The following is a 25,316-nucleotide window of genomic DNA, read 5'->3' on the forward strand; positions in this document are numbered from 1 at the left end:
AGCAAGAAAAAAAAAAGTATCATCTATAATAGCATGTTAAGGGCTCTACTATGATGCAATAAGTTTGAGAAATATTTGCTAATTTTGGAAATATCACTAATAAATTTGGGGAAAATTACTAAGATTTGTGAGATGAGTGAATAATTCTGTTGAATGCTGTTGGGGAAAACCATCTACTGCGTGGAATCTTCTGAGCCCTACTCAGCAGCGTTAGGATTGGCCTCAGGCCTGAAACACATCCCCAATCCAGGGAAAAAGAGTCCCTGTGGACCCCTGCACCTGTGCAGGAATGTCACCTGTCTCAGGCCTAACCTGAGCTCCTCTGTTCTGCTTGGGTGTGTGTCGTGGGGTACTTGGCCAGCTCCACTGCCATCTCCATCCCCCGATGGGAGGGCACAGGATGGATGTGTGTTGACTATGGCCCTGTGGTGGCTCCTGGAAGGGACCCAGGGGCTGTGGGGGACCCACAACCAGGAATGAAGCTGATCCTGCCTGTCTCTTCTCTTTGTAAGCACAGCCTTGCTCCATCAGCACCCAGCTGCGCTGCTTTCCCTGGGGACTGCAAAACAAAGACACTGTAGGCAGAAGGGCCCCGATATCTACTCGTAGTGACAGACAACAGATGCCACTTGTTTGATAAATTTACTTGGGGAAAATCTGGTCTAAATACAGTGGCATTTGAAACCAGGAGAACACTCTCACTTCAAAAAATATTCTAGCCCCACAAAGAAGTCATTGATGTCCAGATTACATTTCCCCTTTCTGATAAGTCTGTACTGTTGTATTATAACTGATAGAGAAGCTGAAGGCAGGGCCAGCTCTGCCTCACATCTATGTGGAGGTCGAAGCTGCAGCCTCGTAACTGGAGCCTATCTGTCTACTCGATAGAGAGAGAACATTACTTTTTTGAGCCAAGCAGTTTATTGACAGCAACTTTTATGATTAACCGATATTTAGTTGCTGTTTGCAGAAGAATTCAGTACCTTTACAGTGGGGTTTCTAAAAGAGAGCAGGCAGTGTCCTGGGAACGCACTTGAATGAGGAAGAAAATCACTGCGTCAGCAAATGCACATATCTCGAGAAAGGGCAGAAGATCATCATGTCAGAAATCACCAGTTTGGGTAAAATGTCACAGAGTTTGGTTCATCCAAATAATTCCCTCAAGCCAGTTAAGCATAGATTGAGAATTCATAGTCACTTAATTCTACCATGACTGCAAAAACCCCTGGTTAAGGGTTAGAGGTCACCGGAGGACACCTCACAGCACAGGCATGTGGCACTCTTGACTAAGAGTGCAGAGCACCTGCTCCTTGCTGGATCGTTGATCAATGTTCAATCACTAGGCATAAAACTGTTAGGACATAAAACCTACACAGAGGCACCAGGATGTCTCCTCCTGCAGGAACCCCTGCCTGGACCACGTGGGGAAAGGGGACATCCTGCCGGAGATCAGAGGGGCTGGAGGCAAGCATGCTTCTCTTCCACCCGCTGTGCTTTGTGTCCAGTATGCCCTGTTTTGCATACTGGTCCTAGGACACAGAGCCACCCCCTTGGTGGGGCTGAACTGCCTGGGGACGTGGCAGACCCTGGGAGTGTGTGAGGCTCCACACAGCAGGTGCAGTTCCGACTGCTGATCTGGAAGCACAGGTGAGAGATATCACCTGCTCTGGTGGCCTGGCCTATCTTGGATGCTGCCCCTCCAGCTCTCCTCAGGCCCTGCTCTCCATCCTAGGCTGGCAAGGACCCTCAAACTGCCTCCACCATCACCCCTCATGCTCGCCAGGAAACTGCCTTCACTCTGGCTCTGAAACCCAAACCCCCAAACCAAGGATAGCTGCAGCACTTGAGTCACCATGCTTCTGCTCTGTTCACACCCTTACTCCGTCCATGGACTTGCACACCACCCAAAACAATGGCCTGAGTCCCCGAGGTGGCCACGGAAAACATCCATCCCCTCATGCAGCTGCCCCCTCCCACTCTGTCCCTGTGGGCCCATGTCTGCTGGGCCACAGTCACTTCACATTCCTGGCTTCTGTCACCAGTTCCCAGGCTGCCCAGACAGCCTCTCTGACAGCCTCTCCAGACAGCCTCTCCGCATCCACACAGTTTGACCCTCCCCACCTTCCTGTCTCAGCTTAAATGACACTTTCTCAGAAGCCCTCCGTGACTTCCCCCTCTACAGCAGCCCCACCTGTGCCCACCTCCTCCTCTGGCACCTGTGCCTTTTGTTTCCCTTCAGGGCATTGAGCCCATCCTGACATGTGCCATGATTTACACATGCATTTGTCTAAGGATGGGGACTTGGTTTTGTCACTACTGTGCTCGGGACATCCATGCAGGGCCTGACTTAAGGTGTTTCTCACAGTTCTGGAGGCAGGACTTTCAGGATGACGGTGTCGTGGAGAGCAGCAACTCTCTCCTGGGTCCCAGACTCTCAGTCCCTCCGTCTTTATAAGACCTGCAGGGATCATGTGTCTTCTTGGAAAAACACTAATCCCATCAGGAGGGCTCCATCCTCATGAATTAATTACCTCCAAAGGCACCCCCTCCAAATACCACCACATGGGGGTGGGGCACCAGCATTCAGTCCATAGCGCTACTGAATGTAGTTGTTCCTGTACCATGTAATGGCATGACTTTATGAAACCAATCAGAAGATATACTACTTTGTGTCTTCATGCAGAGCAATCTGCAGGGTCTAATTCATTAATTAATTATAGATCCCTTTATGCACATATGGCAATAGTGTTGGTTTTTTAAGTCATCTAAAATAAAGACTAGTTAGACTGTGATTGAATTGTAGCTTTGAATTAGCAATTTATTCCACAGAGATAAATGGATGGTTGTAATTAGGAATGACTAAGATGAGATATAATAAGTGTCTTGATCTTTCCCAAGAACCTAATTGCTCAGATTAGTCTGTCATCTCTGAAAGCTACAAGTAATACAAACAATTTATATATCACTCTGAGGAACTAACAACACACAGGATGAACTGGGACTGCTAAATATCAATGCCTTTCATAATCTCATTTGCCTATTATAGATTTATGTGCATTTTTAAATAAAAGGTCATTGTAATTTTTCTGGTTATTTTATAAAATTAAAATTAAAATTAATTAGTCAGATGTACTTTATTTTTATTATTATAGTAAAGGACTTTGTTTTTTTTTTTTTTTCTTTTCTAGGGCCGCACCCGAGGCATATGGAGGTTCCCAGGCTAGCGGTCGAATCAGAACTGTAGCTTCCAGCCTACACCAGAGCCACAGCAACGCAGGATCCGAGCCACATCTGCTACCTACACCACAGCTCATGGCAACACCGGATCCCCAACCCACTGATCGAGGCCAGGGATCAAACCAGCAACCTTATGGTTCCTAGTTGGATTCGTTTACCACTGAGCCATGATGGTAACTCCGGTAAAGGACATTTTTAACAAAATTGGTATGCCCTTCAGAAAGGCAAAAAATCTCCCTCATTGGCCAGCCATTCAGAACCGGCTGAAGAGGGAATGCATAAGCCCCTCTTGTTTCCTTAACTGTCACCCCCTGGACTGGACAGGTCTGCACAGGACTTGCCCAATCTCCTGACCCAGGAGTGCCTCTCACAACTGTTACTGGGTATCAAGCAACAGATATATGAGATGGCTCAACAGGACCCAACCACTGAATGGAAGCTGTGCTTGGTGCAGGTAAGCAAATAGTAAAGGCTGAAAGCTTTATCCATTCAGTCCTTCATCAACACCAACTGCTTAGGAGTAAGACACCGGGAGTTAAGGGCAGATGAAAGCAGCCATTCCCCCAGGTGACAGGTAGACTTTTCCAATGTCTCAGGGCCCTGCTTTGTCTCAGCCTTCAGTCTGGGTTTATACACCTGTTCTAGTGTTGGAAAATGGTGAGAGCCTGCCCCAATGTCCAGTTGCCTCCCCAAAGAAGAAGTGCCTGATGTCAGCCCCCTTCTTACCATAGAGCAGTGACTCTAAAGTCAGAGGGATTTTTCCTTTAAACTATGTACACTCCATCCCAGAGGGAAACACCCCACTCTCACTAAGAGTTGCTACACTCTGCGAAATTAAGAGTCAGCGTGGCATGTACTCTTATTCACGGAAGACTCGGCTATTCTAGAGCACTGATGCTCTGGCCAAGATGAAGGAGGAGGAGAAAGGGTAGGCTGAGAGGGAGGCTAGAGAAAGAGGTTCTGCAGCGTCAGCTGCTGGGGGTTCACAGGAGCAATGACTAACATCTTTCTCACAAACCCTGGTCTCTGTTTTGAGCTCCAAAGCTACACCTCCACCTCCCTGATAAACATTTTCACTTCATCTCAGATCCAAAATATCCAAAACCTCACCTTCCCTGCAAGGAAGGAGGCCTGTGCCTCTCTGTCCTCTGCCGTCTTCCCAGGAGTCCAGGCTGGGCCGCGGGCACATGCATCCTCCTGCTCCCACTGGGGTTGAGTCCTGGAGCACCTCCCCTCCTTGTCCACCACCACCTCCCTCATTTGGCTTTCATCCTGACTCGTGTGCACTGAGATAGGCAGTTTCCAGCTGGTCCCCTCTCTCCTCTGTTCCAACTCACAACAAGCACCAGCTCCAAAGTCATCTTCCTGAGAACTTGTCAATCTCCTGTTCCCCCTAACCAAGAATGTCAATTATTACCTACCAAATTGAATAACTCTCTTCGGTCTTTTAAGATACCATTCCTTTTGTTGAAGGAAATAATAAACAATCTATGATTTAAACAGAAAAGAGTTTTACTTGAGCCAAGCTGAGGATAATAGCCCGAGAGACACAGATTCTAGAAGCAGTTGAATTGTGTTCCCCAGATGCTGAAGCTGGAGAGGCTTATAACGGCAAAAACCGCCAAGTTACACAAGGTGCTTGTTAAGAATTATAACTGGAGCTGGCAAGAAGTAAGGGTACTTGTTAAGCAAAGATTAGTGGGCTCCAAAATGGTTGCAGAGTTACAGGGGAAACCTTGAGACCATGAGGTTGCAACTAGCAGCTGCCGGCAGATGTTGTTTTGAGAACGGCTGGTGGTGTCCTTGAATTTGAAATAGTTCAGAAAATTCAAGTTCTCAGGGATGGAAGAACATATCTGAAACCATATCTACTATGGCCACCTGGCTCCAAGTTGAAGGCCTGAACCACAGTTACTCCATTTCAATTTTTAAATTCATTCTTTTCTTTAATGGTTAAAGCAGATGTACACTGCATGTTTGACAGGCCATATTACGGGCTGCTCAGTTAGTACAAAAGTTCAAGGCAAATCACGTGTAAGGCAGAAGACCTCCCCTCACCTCAATATGTGAATATTTCTATCACCACCTTTATTTTTTATTTTTTATTTTTTGTCTTTTGGCTTTTCTAGGGCCATTTGCATGGCATATGGAGGTTCCCAGGCTAGGGGTCTAATTGGAACTACAGCTGTCAGCCTACGCCACAGCCACAGCAACACGGGATCTGAGCCGAGTCTGAGACCTACACCATAGCTCACAGCAATGCCGGATCCTTAACCCACTGAGTGAGGCCAGGGATCTAACCCACAACCTCATGGTTCCTAGTTGGATTCATTTCCGCAGCACCATAATGGGAACTCCTCTACCACCATCTTTAAAGGGATATTGTAAATATTGGCACTCCTCAACATGATGCCAGTTTTGTATCATTTTAACACACATACACATAATACAAAGCCACAGCCAAATAAGACTATTTCCCGAACGTTTTTCCTGCCTTTCTTTCCACCTCCATTCCTTTGCCCCAAGGCAGAGAACTTGGTCAGCAAGGAGTACAGCAGCTGGATGAATGGACGTGAAGGGCAGGTGAGGCAAATTCCACAATCACCTGGACAAAGGAGGGAGGATGGCTTCCACCTGGCACAGCTTTTTTTTTTTTTTTTTTTTGTCCTTTTGCCATTTCTTGGGCCACTTTCGTGGCATATGGGAGGTTCCCAGGCTAGGGGTCTAATCAGAGCTGTAGCCACCAGCCTACGCCAGAGCCACAGCAACGCAGGATCCGAGCTGCGTCTGCAACCTACACCACAGCTCATGGCAACGCCCGGATCGTTAACCCACTGAGCAAGGGCAGGGATTGAACCCACAACCTCATGGTTCCTAGTTGGATTCATTAACCACTGCACCACGATGGGAACTCCTGGCACAGCTTATTATATTCGCTCAAAAAGAAGGACCAAAGCAAATACGTCAAAATATTAACATACAATGTACAAGATACACAGGTATCTATTTTCTCCAAATTTCTGTGTTCTGAGTGCTTGAAATATTTCATAAAGACATATTTTTAGCCTCCAAATGTATGTATGAGGGAATGAGAAAGACTCAAAGCACATGTAACAATGCCAGCCTCAGATAAAGAAAGAGAGCACAGAAAAGGCTGTGGAGATTGGGTTCAACCTCACAGATGGGAAACCAAGGCCAAGCAAAGTTAAGCCACATGCACAAGCTCATAGGCAGAGCACGATCATGGCAGAGCTGGGATTCAGAACCAGGAAAAGATCACTTGTTTTATTTTTGACCACTGTGCTCATTTCCATTTAAATATTCCAGAAGTTATCTATTTTCATATTTTAGCTGTATTTTCCTATTTTAACTGTTTCCTATTTTAATTGCAGTCACCTGCAGTACATAAGATTACACTCTTGAATTAGAATAATCCTATTTTCAAATATGAATAAGGTCAAGATATATAGGTTACAAGCCATTTATGACTGTAGGATAAATTATATCACATGGTTATAATACTGTAGGAGTCTGAATTTTTTAAATTGTTAATTACATCATAAAATGTTGGAAACAAGCTTTCTGTACATACTTAATGTGTTACCTAACTGTTTTTTGCAGCACTAAAAGAACCCTGGTAAATTCATTCTAATTATTCATACCCCAGGGCTATCACTAAATACATATTTAAAATTAAATATAAGCTTACTCATCCTGAGAGAAAAAACTCCAATAAAACAGCACAGATGCATTTATAACAAATTTTGGAGTTAACTTGAAAGTAATTAAAAAACAGTCCAAAAACAGTTCATTGTCATTTCACAAAATTCAGCTTCATCTATCTAGAGCATTTAATCAAATTTTATATTTTCATAAAGTCAGGGCATATAAAATTGAGGACTAATGAAAGTTAATTTGGAGTAAGATACACTATTAAAGCAAAAAACAATTTAAATATCCTTGTTAGTAAAATGCTAATGTAAGAGCCTAAACTCCTGTAATGAATAGCAGCTCGATATTAACTATTTTTAATGGCTTTCAACTACATAACAGAGAATATGTATTATCAGAAAGATAATGAAAACTACTCTGGTATTTCATCCAGAAACAACTTCATAATCCAGCACACACACACACACACACACACAAAAACTTTCTTAAGAGTTTGTTAACAAGAAGTTTAAATATTTAGATATTTTCCATATAGCTAACAGCCTCAATAAGCAGCTAAGTAAAAAATATTTATATTATTTAGTGAAGCACAGCTTCTTGGAAACCATTATGTTCAATTAACTTATGACCCTATTTCTGAGAGTATCTGAATATTTAAACAGACTACAACACAGGTGAAATGACTAGAAATCAAAAATGAATTACTAGAAATCAAATATGAATTACTCCATTTTTCCAGGCCGCTATTATAATGCTACTCAACAAGATTTCACATGGCCATTTACGTGTTCCCAGCATCTGCTTTGCAGATGGGGGCTTCTATTATTTTATGACTTACTAGATTTCTGTTTTACAAAAGATACACTTGTTTTCATTTCCAGTAATATAACTGTATTTCTTGATTCAAGGCAGTAAATATTTATGTGGTGCCGTACTTTCTCCAAATTTTATCTTTTTATCACAAAGTCTGGATCATCCAGTAGCCACTGTGGTTAGGAACAAGGTGATAGCTCTGTTTTCCATGTAAAGAATAATCAAGTACCATATTAAGGATGGGGTTTAAGGTGGACCTTTTCCAAGGGAGAACTCCCTGTTTTGCATTTAACATTTCCAGCCTCCCAAAGAGCTGGGCTTGCTCTGGATCTAGCCAATGTGGTATAAATGAAATTTGTATGTCAATTTCCAGAAACTCTCCTAAAAATACAACTGGTAGAGAGCGACCTCTCCTTCTGTTAGTGATAGATTAGTTAATACAATCTTCCTATGGGGAAAGATAAGAAAAGCCAGACAAATTAAAAACCCTGCCTGGAGACACTGGAGAATCAGAAAATGATTGACTCTTTAGGAAATATGCCCTAGAAGAAAACGCATCCCTGCAGGGGCAAGTCCTATAACCTGAACTGCCTTTTCCTTAACATCTCTGTGCCAAATCAAATATCTTTGATGAAAGACCTACAAAAAACTATGAAAAACCTTATACTTAATGCTAAGATCCTGGAAGTTTCCCCTCTGGGTTCCTAAATGAGAGGAAAAGTGCCTCTTAGCCTCATTCAATTCAACACTGTGCTGGAGGTTCTGGCCAGCACCATTAATAAAAGGAAATAAAAATATAATAAGATTAGAAAAGAAAGAAAGCTGTCATTTTTGCAGATAATACACGAGTATAATAAATCTCAGTAAATCTATATATGACATTAAAATCAGTGAGTTTAACAAGGTTGCTGGATACAAGGTCAATATACAAAAATCAATTCTATTTTTATGCCTTAACAACAAAAATTTAGAAATACAATTTTTAAAAGATACTATTTATAGTAGTTCAAAAATATCAAGTATCTAGGGAGAAAAACATAATGCTATCTACAAGACTACTGCATAGGAAATGAAAATATTACTGAGAGAAATTTAAAAACTATAAATACATGTTCTTGAAAAGTAAGATGAGTAAAGATGAGAATCCTTCTCCAAATTATTTATAGCTTCAAAGCAATTTCAATTAAAATTCCAATAGATGTTTCTGTGGAAACTATATGTTACATAGAAAAAAGTGATACCAAGATTAAACAAGACACTCTTGCAAAACAGCACAGAGGTGGTTCTATCAAATGCGAAGATTTGATGGAAAGCTATGACAATCAAAACTGTGGGACTGCCACAAATACAGGCACATGACCTTATGCGACAGAATACAGATTTCAGAAAGATAACGTGAGCTAGAAAAAAGCTGGCAGAGGGAAGAAAGTTCTTCAAATAAATATTTCTTAGTTACATAGATATGCATGTAGGAAAACAAAACTACATCTCTCTCTCTCACACCACTCACAAATATCACTTTAGATTTTAAATCTAAACGTGAAATGCAAAACAGTAAACTTCCAAAGAACATAACAGAGATTAGTATCTTCCTGATCTTAGGATAGAGAAAGACTAAACAAGACACTAAAAAAAAGTAAAAACACAAAATAAAATGCTTATCATTTAGACTCCATTAAAATTAAGAACTTCTGTTCATGAAGAAACACTATTACAAAACTGAAAAGGTAAGCCACAGAGTGGAGGAAAATATTTGCAACACATTCAACTGACAGCAATGGCCTCCAGAATATAGTAAGAACTCCTAAAAATCAACAGGGAAAAGACAGACAACCCAACAGAAAAATGGGCAAGAGAATTAATGAACAGGCACTTCATAGCTGAGATTATCCAAAAAGCCATAAAGATATAAAAAGGTATAATTCATTAGCAATCAGTGAAATGAAAACAAAAACTACAATAATTTACCACCTCATAAACCCATGAGAATGGCTAAAGTGAAAAATACCAGGTGTTGACAAGTACATGGAGCACTGGAAACTCCTGCACTCTTTGCAGTTAGGTTAATACAATCACTCTGAACATACACATACCCAACAGAATATTTACATAGACATACTGAGAGACAAGGGGAAAAAACGTTCATAGCAGCAAAATTCCTAACAGCCCCAAATGTGAACCAACCCAAGTCATCAACAGTAGAGAAAACAAATAATTATGTACAGAAATGAAATTGAATTAGCTGCAGCAACTTATGACATCACGGATAAATCTCACAATATATAAGTGAAAGAAGGAAGATTCAAAGTTCAAAGATTCAAAGTTCAAAACACATTCAAATATGTGCTATATGATTCAGTGTATACAAAAGTCAAATTTAGGCCAAGAAGTTGGAGCTGTAGCCTTCTTTGAGAAGGAAGGTCGGATGCTCATGGACAGATAGCTAAAGGGGGTGAGGAGGGCTGTGCGGTGGGGTCCCATCTACCTCCCCACTGCTAACCATGTCTCTGTGGTAATAGGTGAAGCTTTATGTGTGAGTGTGCATTTTGTATATGGGCACCTTATGTCAATTAAGACAGCTTTGGATGGCTGGGTCACTTTGCTGTACACCACAAATTATCACAACTTTGTCAATTAACTATACTTCAATAAAACTTAAAAAAATATTGTATTCCCATCAATTTCTCCTTTTATGTCTGTGAATGTCTGCTGTATGTATCTGGGTGATCCTATTTTAGGGGCATATATATTGACGATTATAATATCCTCTTCTTGAATGGACCCTTTTATCATTAAATAGTGTCCTTTTTTGTCTTTCTTTATGGCCTTCATTTTAAAGTCTATTTTGTCTGATATGAGTATTACAACTCCTGCTTTCCTGTCTTGTCCATTGGCATGAAATGTATTTTCCCATCCCCTCACTTTCAGTCTATATGTGTCCTTTGCCCTAAGGTGAGTCTCTTGTAGACAGCAGATTGTAGGTTTTTGCTTCTTTATCCAATCAGCCACTCTGTGTCTTTTGATTAGAGCATTGACATTTAAGGTAATTATTTATAAATATGTATTTATTGGCATTTTAAACCTTGTTTTTCAGTTGATTCTATGTTTCTCCTTTGTTCACTTATTTTTTTGGTTGGATGATTTCCACTTATTTTATGCTTGTATACTTTTCTTTTTGGTTTCTGTAAACATAATGTTCAGTTTTGATTTGTGGTGCCCTGTTTTTTTAAGTGTGTTAACTCTTTCCAATATCTGCTTGCTTTACCCTGATAGTCATATAGGCACAAATACATTATTAAAAAAAATAGTCTAGATTTTCCTAGTTTCCTTCCCCACATTCTATGATTTTGAAGTCCTTTTTTAACATCTCCATCTTTGTCCTTTTGCTGCTCCTTGTGTTTATTATCACTTTTATAGTAGTTTTTTTTCCCCCTTTTAGTTCTGCATGCTGGCTTAATTAAGTGATTGCTTTCCACTTGTGGTTTCCTCCATCCTATTTCTTCTTACTTCTTTTTTTATTTAGAGAAGCCCTTTGAGAATTTCTTTTAGAATGGGTTTAGTATTGCTGTACTCTTTTAGCTTTTGTTTGTCGGAGAAATTCTTTATTTCCCCTTCTATTTTAAATGATATTCTTGCTGGGTAGAGTATCCTAGGCTGAAAATTTTTTCCTTTTAGAACTTTAAACATATCTTGCCACTCTCTTCTGGCCTGTAATGTTTCTGTAGAGAAATCAGCTGATAGCCTTATGGGGATTCCCTTATAATTAACATGTTGTTTTTCTCTTGCTGGCTTTAGAATCCTCTATCTTTAACTTTTGTCATTTTTATTATAATATGTCTTGGTGTGGGCCTATTTGGAGTCAACTTGTTTGAGGCCCTCTGTGCTTCCTGTATCTTGATACGTTTCCTTTAGATTTGGAAAGTTTTCAGCCATAATGTCTTCAAATATCTTTAAAATCCCCTTTTCTTTTTCTTCTTCTGAAATTCCTATTATGCATAGATCAGCCCGCTTTATATTATCCCATAGATCTCTTATATTGTTTTCATGTTTTTTTAATTGGGTTTTCTGTCTGCTGTCCTAATAATGTGAGAAAAAGAACGTAGGAGATCCCATTGTGGTGCAGAACAAATCCAACTAGGAACGATGAGATTGCAGGTTCGATCCCTGGCATTGCTTAGTGGGTTAAGGATGTAGCATTGCCATGAGCTGTGGTGTAGGTCGCAGACACGGCTTGGGTCTGATGTTGCTGTGGCTGTGGCATAGGCTGGCAGCTGTAGCTCCTATTCAACCCCTAGCTGGGAACCTCCATATGCCACAGGTGTGGCCCTAAAAAGCAAAAAATAAATTAATTAATTAAATAAAGTAATGTATATATGTATGTGTGACTGGGTTACCTTGCTATATAATAGAAAGTTGACAGAACACCCTAAACCAGCTATGATGGAAAAAATAAAAATCATTTTATAAAAAAATGTTTAAAAGACAGCTTTGGAGAAAATGAAGCCAGGCATGCACTCTGTTCCTTCTTCCTCATTTTCCTCTGTCCTGCAGCCTCAAATGCTTTGGGACCAGCTGATGCCCGCTTTAATGTGCTGGACAGTGGGCACAAGTTCTAGGCATAATGGAAACAAGGACAAGAAAGACTCAAGATCCTTGAGACCAAAGGTCACTCCCAAATGCCTACCTCTCAATTTTCATGTGACAGTGAAATGCACCTTCATGTGGCTGAAGACACTGCAGCCCTGGTCACTCACATGCAAGTCCTATCTGGTACAGAGATAGGCCACAGATGTATGGCTCACAGATGCCCACTCTTATCTCTTTGCAAACCTAACACTGGCCCTACCCAACTGTGGAGAAACCATGCTAGAAAAGTCACGTCAAAGAAAAGGAATCAAATCCATTTATATAAAAATGAATATCAGGGGCACTGCCAAAAAAACCCTATAATTGGATACGTTCTGCTTTGTTAACACCTTAAAAATAAAAACAGTATTTTATGGTATTGATTTTCTTCTTTTTTTAGCTATGGCAGCTGTTGCTTTGTAAAATTGGAATGGAGCCTTTTCCTTCTCTTGTGATTTACTCACTCTTGTGTGTTAATACTTGGCAAATGGTTTTTCTTGAATATGTAGATATTTCTAAGTACTTTGCTTGGTTTTTCCCCTTGGCAATACAGCATATACTCAGTGTCTTCTGGACTATTTCAGGTGGAAATAAAGAGAGAAAACAAAGAAAGAAATGTCACGTAAAGATGTGATTCACTAGCTCCAAAAGCCATTTCCTTGGCAAGGGGTGACTGAAATGGTTCACAGAGGGATGTTTATGGTCATACAACCAAATAGAGAAAAGCAGAAATTCAATGCAAGAACTGTCCACTACGATAAGAAACCCCAACAGGAGGTTTTAGCCGAGGACAGTTAAGCTCAGCCCTCACCTGGGAAAACCTCTGTTTTCTAATTTTCACCTAACATTTTTTTTTTTGTCTTTTTAAGGCAGCACCCGAAGCTTATGGAAACTCCCAGGCTAGGGGTTGAATCAGAGCTGCAGCTTCCAGCCTTGCCCACAGTCATAACACCAGATCCAAGCCGCATCTGTGACTTACACCTCAGCTTATGGCAACACTGGATCCTTAACCCACTGAGCAAGGCCAGGTATTGAACCTGTGTCCTCATTGATACCACGTTCATTACCACTGAGCCACTATGGGAACTCCTTCACTTAACTTTTGAGTTCCTTGGTTAGAACTCTTGAACATTTGAATTTTTCTGTATGTCCCTTAATATTTGAGTTTTTCAGGGAAGGATTCTCTGTCTTCTTTACTCAGTTTGGCCCAACCTGCCTCTGCCCTGTTAGGAAGGAGAACCCTTAGCATAGATGAGCACCGACAGGGTGAGGGACTGTATGTTTGTGTCCACCCCAAATTCAGCCCCCAATATGATAATACTATGAGGGTTTAGGCCTCAGACCTCAATGTGATAACACTGGGAGCGAACCAGAGTTAGATGAGGTCATGGGGGAGGAGAACCATGATGGAATCAGTGTCCTCATAAGAAGAACACCAGCGTGCTCCATCTGCCATGTGAGGACCCATCACCAGGTCTCCATCTGAAGCCAGGCAGGGGGCCTTCACCAGGACCCAAATCAGCTAACACCTAGATCTTGGCTTCCAGCCTCCAGAACTTTGTGGAATGAATGTTCACTGCTTAAGCCATATGTCTGTGGTATTCTGTTACAGCAGCCCCAGCTAAGACATGGAAGATTAATATCAGCCTAAGAAAGGTTTACAGTTTGGAGAATGTAATGACTCAAGGCAAACAGGACTCTCTGCTCAGGACCACCAGAGGCAAGTTGAAGCCAGTACCCTGGAGATCACAGAGGAGCTGGAAAAATCAGAGAAGGGGATTAAAATAAGAGGGAGGGGCTTGTACACTCACATCTGGGACAGAGAGACACACAGAAGTACATAACCCAATACAGACATTAAAGACGTTTTTTACTCTGAGCTCCATGTGAGGGTGAGCTCTTTCTTGAGATGGACCCAACCTTTCTTGATGGAGGGTCACTGTCAATTACTTACACACACATACACCCTACTCCTTGTGAGTATCTCTGGTTCTTGAGTTAGCCTTGCCCCACAATAGGGCCAAGTGCATGAAGAACTGGGGGGGGGAAGGGGATAAACACACTCTCACAGCCCACCAAGAAAAGGTAAATGCTAACCTGGTAAATGGCTGAGTGTTTCATTGCATTGGGAGGTGAGGACAGAGGAATTCTCTGTTACAAAAGAGGGAGTTGCACGGGAGCTGCCTATCATCCCCGAGAGCCGACCACCCCCCCAGAGTGTCCGAGGTAGCAAGTCATTGATCTCTCCCTCCTCTCTTGTTTCCTACCATCCATTCGCCTATGGGTTCAACTGCTGGCATCACATCTCACTATCTCTTTCACATCAGACAAATTACTTCATTACTCTGAACTTCAGTTTTTCCACCTACAAAGCAGAAATATTAATGCTATTTCCAAAGATGGTTGTGAAAATTAAATAACATGGAGAGGATGATTCTCATGGTCCTTGATAACCAGAAGATGTTCATGAAATGTTTCTCTCCGGAGTTCCCGTCGTGGTGCAGTGGTTAACGAATCCGACTAGGAACCATGAGGTTGCGGGTTCGAGCCCTGCCCTTGCTCAGTGGATTAATGATCCAGCGTTGCCATGAGCTGTGGTGTAGGGTGCAGACGTGGCTCAGATCCTGCATTGCTGTGGCTCTGGCGTAGGCGGGTGGCTACAGCTCCGATTCGACCCCTAGCCTGGGAACCTCCATATGCCGCGGGAGCGGCCCAAGAAATAGCAAAAACACACACACACAAAAAAAAAGAAATGTTTCTCTCCTTTTACATATTACAAGGAGAATGAGGAACACAGACAGGAACTATTGAGCACTTGTTAAAATCCCTAAATCTCCTCAGTGGTGAGAAGACTTGAAGCTGGAAATTTCTCACTTGGGGAACTGAACTTCCTTAGGCTCCACTCCACATCTTTAAAGCTGTGATAAAACTGCTTCCTGAAAGGGGGATTTGTGAAAATAAAGCTTAAGCTAAAGTCTCCGGAGTGCTTTACACAGGATCTGAAACATGGTATTTTTCTATAAAAGGAAGCATTTGATAATTAGGTATTAATCATGAAAGGGCACCTCAGCCTTATTCAGCTGATCTAAAATTCAAGTTCTAGGAGAGCAAAAAACACCTCTACATTCCACCCCAATATGTGTTTACATCTGTTGATATTTATGGGAGCTCCTTCTTTATATCTAAGTGAGAAGAATACCACATAGCCTTTCCATATTCTTCCATTCAAAAAATCCAATAATTTTTTGAATGAAGAGGGAATAAAAGAGCAATAAAATTAACTTGTCAGATCAGCTCTAAATGATCAATGTTAAGAGAATGGAGCATGTAATATATATATACTTTGAGCAACGAGGTCCTAAATGCTTTCAGATAGAGGGCAAAGGGCAGGAAGAATTATAGGTGCCAAAAGCCCCTAGGTGCTTTATATCCTGATGGGAACATTGACTGGCTTTTCACCATACTCACACACCTCCTATGGAAAGGCCCCACTGATGAAGGTTTACAGGGACAGTTTTGAGAAAGGAAGGTCTCTTCCTTTCTTGGGTTCTCAACATCACTCCTCCTGTGAGGGGCTGAAATAAAGGATGTTGTGAGCATCTGAGAAGGTTCCAAAGGCATGAGATGCTTCTTCCCACCCTCCCACCTCCCTGCCTCAAGTTCCTGCAAGTTCAGGAGAGAAGACGCTATCCATCTCAACAGAGCCTGCGCCCACAAACACACAAACACAGGAGGAAAGACACCAACCCCTCATTCTCTGCCAAAAACCAATGAATGTATTTGAGTCACTCTGAGGACAAAGTCAATAAAATTCCAGAACTCATTAGTACCAGTTGCTGCTGTAGGGAAAAATGCTCCAAGGACACCTCTCTCCTGGGGACAGAGCTCCTGCAGAGAGAGAAGTGGGCTCCTGGCATCCAGTGAGATGCCCCTGGAAGGGGGGTGTCTGAAAAGCTGAACAGGCAGTGGGAAGTTCCCAGGGTTCAGATCCAAAGTCCACCTCTCCTTTCCTTGGGCAATTTATGGGAACTTTTTGCATAGTGATTTCTTCCTTAGAGAAACAGCCTGAGGTTGAGTTGGTGGATGCTAAGCACTTCTAAGAGTTCCTACCTTTTTCAATCTGTTCTGCTTCCTAGGCCACCTCCTAACTTATGTTGCTTCCCTGCCTCCACCATTTGAGACTCCGAAGCCCTGGCCACAGGAGCACCAGCTTCTGAGCCAACTGCCCCCAACGCCCCCTCCCATTCTGCAGTCAGGTGGATGCCAGACCCAGGCTCTGGAGAGGCCAGGCACACATTCCTCCAAGATGCCAGCTGCCCAGGTCCTGGTGACCCCTACCAGACATGGGCATGACCCTCAGCTTCTGTCCTTCCTCTCCTGCACAAAACCCAAATCTGTTTCCCATGCAGTCACATGTCTGATGGTTCAAAACATAGCCCCACCTAGACAACAGAGGAGGGCCAGATGCAAGACAGAAGGGCAGGACCTCTTGCTCAACAGTCTCTCTCTCCGCCTAACGTGGTGGGTTTTCTTTGCTATTTAGTGTCACAGCTCCTCCCTCTCGGCACAGGGCCCCTCCTGGGCCAGTACAGACCTGCACCTGCACTGGTACCCAGCCCACAACTCCGCCCTGGAGGCTGATGCATCTGACCCTGATGTCCCCAAGTTTCTGTCCAGTGAGGTGGGGTCAGCAGAGTGGCAGTTGAGAACCCACCCCGGGGGGGAGGGAGGAGCGACCACCAGCCCAAGGTCCCAGGCCCCCTGTGCAGGCCCCAGCAAAGTTCACTCACAAAACACAATTTCAAAGAGGAAATTCATAAGAACTCCAAAAGAGTGGCCACAAAGCACTAATGCCAAGGGCCATTTTGTGAGCAAAGGAACAGATCACTCGCTCCTGAAAAGCTGATTTTTTTCATCGATTCAGAATGGGATGCTTGCCCCCATACTCACTCTATTATTTGAGGCTCCTTAAGATTAGTCTTGTCCTCCAAACACTCCCAATCCACCAGGAAAGACTGAGGGGTGACACAGGACCTGTCTCTGCACCTCCAACAAAGAGCATCTTGTCCTGACCCCTCCATTCCTGACGATGGAGTGTAGTCACTGCTTAAAAAAAAACAAAAAACAGCTGATGCCTATGCCACAGCTGGAAATCAACGAGTTGTGACAACAGCTCCACAGGTATCCAGAGAGATGAACTCCTGAAGACTCGTCACTGAGACACAGGAAATATTTCCAGTTCCGGATAGAACTCAGTACTGTGGCCATTCGGTTTAGCCCCTGGTTAGACAAATACACAGTGGAATCACCACGAACTTAAAGTGCAACAGTAGTTTTGAGGTTACTACCAAGGATAACTGCCCTTATTTTCTGCAGATCATGCTGAAGTATGTAGAGATAAAATATCATGATATCTAGAATTAACTGTTTTGCAAAAATTATAGAGACGACACAAATCTGGCAACAGGTGACCAGTTGGAGATTCGGGTGGTGAAAGTCTGGGTATGATTGGGCTGTTCTATTTTTCTGTAGTTTTGAAAATGCTGATAATAAAATGCTTGTAAAAGTCATCACTGGTCTCTCAGTATTGCACAGCCTGGGACAGTTACCAGAATGCCCCATGAGGCCCTCATCATATGGTGAGTATGACTGGGCTCAGAAAACAGCACACGGCACCCTTTGTAGTGTGTAGGCTTGTCCAGCCTTCTCAGTGTTCTGGAGCTGGACATCTGAGACCGGGGGCCAGCATGGTTGGGTTCTGGGCTGCATGAAGGCAAAGGCGGAGATGGGTGACACAGCCACAGCCAAGGATGCCACAGAGGCCAGAAAACTACTGGAATGGGGGAGTGGCAGGAATAGACAGAAGCAACCATGCAGACACTGTGACCTCAGGCCTCCCAACTCCAGGACTGTAGGACAGTGAGTCCCTGTTGTATCTGCTAAAGCCACCCAGGAAACGGGGCACAGGGGTGGAGGGGCTCTCCTCTGGATAGAGACGTCCACCCAGCTCACAGACTTGAACTGCACTCTGGCCAAAAATGCTATATAAAGATTAAGTATGTGACAAAAATTTGCAGCAACATCAGCTAATTGCAAAGTTGAGGAAGAGAAAGTAATTAAAGTTAGAGATGAGCCAGCAAGTAATTCACTTAATTGTTACCACAGAACATCCCCCAACCTTCTCCTTCCATGGGGGAAAAAAAGGTGTGCAGGACTGTGGGATACACATGCCAAGTTGGGGGTGTTGTTTATCTGCAATTGATCCAGGCTGCCCATTTTATTGGAGACAAAGGGGATCAAAGCTATTACCGCTTAAGGTATTTTCTTCATGCTTTTTTAAAAGTTGTTTTTCACAGTTAAATACCCTAAAGAGAGGTTCCTTCTGAACATGGTTTAAAAAGAAAACAGCCGTGGACATTGCACAGATGGGGGATCTGGATCCAGGGTTTCACTAGCATCAAAGAGACCACAGTGCAGTCCACAATCCTTCCAGAACAACGGGCATATGCATTTGGAAGCACATCTGAAAATTTGAGGAAGAAAGCTTAGAAATTCCACAGAGGTTGGAAAAGGAAAGGAAATTGTTATTAGGGGTGGCATCTAGGTGTTCCCGGTTCTACAGTTTGCTTTTGGGGGGGGGGTATTTTATTATTTACTTTTTTTTAAGCCTTTTTTCATTTTTAAAAGTTTTATTGAAATATAGTTTATTTACAAGGTTGTGATAGTTTCTGTACAACAAAGTGATTCAGTTATACATGTACACACATCCATTCCTTTTCAGATTCTTTTCCCATATAGATGATCACGGAATATTGGGTGGAGTTCCCTGTGCTGTACAGCAGGTTCCCACTGGCCAGTCGTGCCACATGTCATTCCTCTGTGTATACGCCAGTCCCAACCCTCACCTCTCCCCTTTGGTAACCATAAGTTTGTTTTCAAAGTCTTTGAGTCCATTTCTGTTCTGCAAATTAAATTCATTTGCACCCTTTACTTTGCTGTCTAATGTCTATTTCCAGTGGTGTCAAATCAAAGTATCAATGTCACCTCATCAGAACAGCCTGGAATGCACAGGCTCCCTCCACTCCTCCCACTGGCTATGTCTCACTGACAGTCCTGCCTGCTTCACACTCCCTATTTCCAAAGTCAAGGGGCTCTGCCCTCAAGATGAGGACAGGTGTGGCTCCCCAGGACGGGTGTGTTGACATCTGGTCTCTGCACATAGCGGTTTTCATTCTCCAGTAGCCAATCTGTGTTACGGGCTCAACTGTGTCACCCTCCACAGATGGCCTGACCCTTGGGACCTCAGGATGGGGTGTTATTTGGAGGTAAAGCCATTGTGGATAAAAGCAGTTGGGACAGGGTCGTCCTGGAGCAGGTGGGCTTCTCACCCAATGTGACAGGTGTCATTTGTGAAGACACAGACCCAGGAGGAGTGGGAGGAAGGCTGCATGAAGGCGAAGGCGGAGATGGGTGACACAGCCACAGCCAAGGATGCCACAGAGGCCAGAAAACCACTGGAATGGGGGAGTGGCAGGAATAGACAGAAGCAACCATGAAGACACTGTGACCTCAGGCCTCCCAACTCCAGGACTGTAGGACAGTGAGTCCCTGTTGTATCTGTTAAAGCCACCGAGCTGACTGGTGTCAAATGAATTCTCAGGGGACACAGGAGACATCACCATCCTGATGTGACCAGCTCACCATCTGTGGCTCAGGCCCTGAGGCCACCCTCAGGTGAAAGGGCACGGGTCTAGAGTTACTTGACCTGGGCTTGGGTCTGCCTGTGCAACCTTGGGCTCAGAATCCTTCTCTGTAAGGTATGTAGGGTAACATCTGCCAAGCTGACCCCACAAGATCCTCGAGAATAAATAAAACCATAAAACCACAGAGGAAAGAGCTTTGTAACTGAACACCCTGAACAATTACCACATATCCCCATCCCTCTTCAAATCCCTGGCCCTGGTCAGTGAGTTAAGGATCCAGTGTTGCTGTGAGCTGTTGTGTAGGTCACAGATGTGGCTTAGATCCTACATTGCTGTGGTTATGATGTATGCTGGCAGCTGCAGTTCTAATTAGACCCCTAGCCCAGGAACCTCCATATGCCACAGGTATGGCCCTAAACAAGTAAAAAAACAATTTTTAAATACTGTTATGACTGAATGTTTGTGTCCCCCCAAATTCATATGTTGAAACCCTAGCCCTCCCCTCTCCATGTGATGGTGTGAGGAGATAGAGCCTTTGGGGGATGATTAAGTCATGATGGTAGGACCCTCACAATGGGATTAGTGCCCTTTTATTTACTCTTTTTTAATTTGTTTATGTTTTTTATCTTCATAAATTTTATTGTAGTATAGTTAATTTACAATAACGTTGTGTTAGTTTCAGGTGTACAGCAAAGTGATGCAATTATACACATATATAAGTCCATTCTTTTTCAGATTCTTTTCCCATATAAGGCACTACAGAGTACTGAGTAGAATTACCCAGGCTATATAGCAGGTCCTTGTTACTTATCTATTTTATATATAACCGTGTACATATATCAATCCCAATTTCCCATTTTATCACTCCCCCCATTGTTACCCCTTTGGTAACCACAAGTTTGCATTCAAAATCTTTGAGTCTGTTTCTGTATTGCGAACGAGCTCTTTTGTATCAGTATATACAGTCCTTTTAGAAGGACTCCAGAGAGGCCCCTTGCCCTCTGTTCATCACGTGAGGACGCAGCAGGACTTCCACACTCCACAACCCAAGAGAGGGCTCTCCCCAGAACCCAACCATGCTGGCCCCCCGTCTCAGATGTCCAGCCCCATCTGAGAAGGACTCCTCGTTGTTAGCAAGCCCCCAGTCTGTGGTCCTTTGTTACAGCAGCCAAACTGACTAAGACAAAGAGCTTTTATGCAAAGTTCTGAGACGCCGTTTGCCTTCAACCATTTAGCAAAGCACCCAAAGCCACAGAAACAAAACTCAGACACACAAACACACCCAATGAAAAGTCACATCCATCCATGATTCTTCCAAATTCCACACATGTATTTCTCTGAAAGGCTGCCTGACACCAAACAGGAACTCAACTCATGAGGAACATTAAGGGACAGTGACCCGGCCCATGAGAAGCGGTGACTCTCGGAGGCAGGAAGGCTCCACTGAGGAAGAGAATGAGGCTGAGATTGGAACGAGGCGAGAAGGTCAGTAGGGGACTAGGAAAAGGCCTCCCTGTGGAGGAAACAGGTGTGTGAAGGACCTGGGCAGGGAGGGGCTGGACGAGGCCAGGTGGCCACAGAACCAGGTAGAGTGACAGGAGCCTGGTCAGTGCATCGGTGGTGTCAAGGGAGGGAGATGATGAACAAGCATCCAGAATGCTTTGTGTATCAGTGGTACCCTGACATAAGAAATGGGGGCCATGTGTTCTCTTTTGTCCTCTCACAGCTAAAATTAGGGGGCTCTTTTAGTTTCTTTCCAAGTAAAATTTACAAAACCCTATGTGAGTGTAATACAACATTGAATCACTACACTGCTTAGTGATAACATCACAACTTCAAAACTAGTCTGGAATATGAATATGAGGTTTCTCCAAACTACAGAACGTACCCACACATGAGGAGCTGCACATGATGTGTTTCTGTGTGCACACACACAAGCTGGCACACACAACCATGTGTGAAGAAAAAATTAGAATATTAAATCTCCAAGGAAACAGATACCCAAACAAATGTTTCAGCTTTTGCAATACTTTACAAAATAACAATTCAAAGGCCAGTATTTTTTTCAACTTTATAAATATTTTAGATGCTTCCTTTTCCCTTCAATGATAGCAGTGGAAGAAAAATGTAAACAGACAGAAGAATGAAGACATTTATTCTTTTTTATGTACTAGTTAATTGCTTTCAAAAAGGCAGTCAAGCCTTTCACTAGTTCACCTCCACAGACGCTACCTTCTCTCCTGGTACCCAGACCAGCGCTCTTACTATTATGCCACGGCTGCCTCATTTCAGGTCCTACTCAATACCTTGGGAAACAAAAGCCAAAAATCTGTCAACTTAACCCCTCAGAGAAGCCCCCTCTACTGACTCCTCCGGAAAGTGGAGGATGACGCTGGGCCCCTGTGGAGGTGAGGAGGTCAGAATAAGTGGCCAGACACAAAGGATCGATTCTCAGCAAGCCGGAGCCTCACTGGAAAAGTGCTGAGTTTTCAATCCCAAGTATCTTCTGTGCACAGACTCGAAATGATTCTAGGTGGTTTTTAAGAACCACAGCTGAGGAAATCATCCTTCTACTGCCAACATCTTTCCTGGACTCAGCTCTGTCAGATGTGGTACATTGCAGTAGCCATTTGCGCATGTACATAATGTTCCCGTTTTGCTGGGCACATCTGTATTTTGATCATGAAGGAACTATTATTGTTTGGTAACAGCTGACTCGACCCTCGTCTTAGCCTGAACCCCGTGGGCATTTCAGGGAGAGCAAATGCCACATGTCCCTATCCCTCTTCAAATCACCTTTACCACCAACACCATAGCTTCTGCTGGAATCTTCGGTGAGTGTCCTGCCATCTCTAACTGGGCAAACTGAAAACAGTGTTAGGCCAGATAAAGTAATAGTGACCTTGAGCAGACAGCTCATCCTGACAACTGAGGTTCATGGATTTGGACCGAAGACACAAAAGATCCACATTTCACTGCACATGTGAATTAACACAAGACCATTTAACTGCAGATAGAAAACATTAGAAGCAGTTACAGAATATTGACTTCCAGAGATAGTAACAATGTGAATACCAGAAATAGAAACTGAGGAGGAGGCTATAAGGCTGGAGCTGTTGATTTATTCCAGCTGCATGTTGTGATGAAGAAGAGCAATTTGTTTGTATAATTTAGTACTTTGTCAGTTTAAAATAACATTCTGTATTCTTGGCTGTGACTTAATCTCTTAAACAAGATAAATAGGACATAGTCATGAACACACTCCAAACAGTTCATTCTATGTCCTTCTGCCTATTTATGAGTGAAGACAATTATTGATGGCTACCTACAGTCAAAAGAAATGGAATATATAGATTCAGAGAATGTTAAAGTTGGCAGTAGCCTTCAAACTCCTCTAATTCAACCCTTGGAATTCCCAGAGGAACTAAGTGAGGCTTCGTCCTCACTTAAAATGACTTCTGGAAAGGACAGTGCTGGGGATACTGGCTCTAATCTCCTGAACTTCTGGTTTGCTGTGGTTTATTTTCACTCCTCCCATCCCAAAGGTGCAAAGGCAACAGCAAAACAAGCCAGCGATGGAACAAAAACCACGGGACAGCATCGTGTGCCTGCTTTCTGCCCGGCCCCTCAAGAGCCACTCCATGAGGAAGCAAGAGGACATCTTTAAAGCACAAATCAGGTCCTGCCAGGCCCTGCTAGAGACTCGCCTTTGGCTCCACTGTGATTTGATAAAAACACATTCCTCCACCTATGGGTCCTGCCTTGGTGCCTGGGGTCCACGAGCTCATGAAGGAACATGTTCTCTGTTGAGGGTGAAAATGAGCCCTTCCTTCTGTAACAGCTAATGCTTGGGTCAGCTTGACTGGGCCACAGGTGACCAGATGTTTGGTTAAACATTACTTCTGGGTGTTTCTGGATGAAACTAACAATTACTCAGGAGACTGAGCAAAGAAGATCCTCCCCAATGTGAGTGAGCCCTCCAGTCTGAGGGCCTGAACACAACCAAACAGGGAAGAAAGGGAAAAACTGTTCCTTCTCTCCCTCTCTCTGCTCCCCTAACCTACCTCCTTCTCTCTCCCCCTCTCTCCCCCACCATCTCTCTCTCTCTCCATGTCTCCCTCTCCCTGCCTCTCTCTCCCTCTCTCCATCTCTATCTCCCTCTCTCCCTCCATCCTTCCCTCCCTCTCTCTCTCTCCATCTCCCACTCTCCCTCTCTCTCATCTTTCTCCCTATCTCTCCCCCACCCTTTTCATCTCTCCTTCCCTCTCTCTCTCTCTCTCTCCCTCCTCTCTTCCTCCCCACCCTCAACTACCTCACTGCTGAGCCAGGTCTTCTGCTCCTTGACTGGGACCTGTACCATCAGCAAGCCTGGGTCTCCAGTTTACAGACAACAAACCATGGGATGTGTCAGCCTCCATAATCACATGAGCTACTTATAAGCTACTTTCCTATTTATGGATAGATGATTAGGTGATAGATAGATAGATAGATAGATAGACAGACAGATAGACAGACAGATAGACAGTCTCCTATTGGTTCTGTTTCTCTAGAGAACCCTGACTAAAACATCTTCAGTTATTAATACAGGCAGCAAAACAGGTTGTTTTAGCAGTATTCATGAGTTATTCACAACAACAATCACAGATATTTTGATACAATATGACAGTTGTGGCTGATATCCTGAAATAATGTTTATCCTCATCTCTGCTTTAAAATTACAGTAGTTATGAGACCAACTTCCAAATCTGGTTAATTAACGCCTTAATAAAGAAGCACACAGATTGTTGTAATGCAAATTAGTTCGAAAATATTTTGATAACTGCATATCATTATAATCAGCCTGCTTTAGAACCCTATGTCTTTTATTTCATGCACTAAAAAACATCATTCTGAGAGAAGAGCTATAGACTCTGCCAGGCTGCCAAGCGGATCCCTGGTACTAAAACAAGCAGGAACAACAGTCCAGGTGGCCCTGGCCCTGTCCAGGCCCTGGCCCTTATTGTCTGCATCCACACCACATGCTACCTTCTTTCTGATTCCCAAGCCTGCCCTCAGCCCACCTCAGGACCATTCCCTCTGCCTAAAGGGCGGCACAGCCCACCTCCCAGAGCCAGTCTTTCTTGCCACCCAAGTCTCAGCTGAAGGTTGTCTTTGCAGGACCTTCCTGGTCTGCTCCCACTCCCACCCCACTCCCCTCATCCTCCAGACCAGGGGCATTGGCACAGTTTTTCTGGAAAGGACCAGGTAATAAACATTTGAGGTTTT

The sequence above is a fragment of the Phacochoerus africanus genome, chromosome 3 (assembly GCF_016906955.1).
Source record: "Phacochoerus africanus isolate WHEZ1 chromosome 3, ROS_Pafr_v1, whole genome shotgun sequence".
Classification (NCBI taxonomy): domain Eukaryota; kingdom Metazoa; phylum Chordata; class Mammalia; order Artiodactyla; family Suidae; genus Phacochoerus; species Phacochoerus africanus.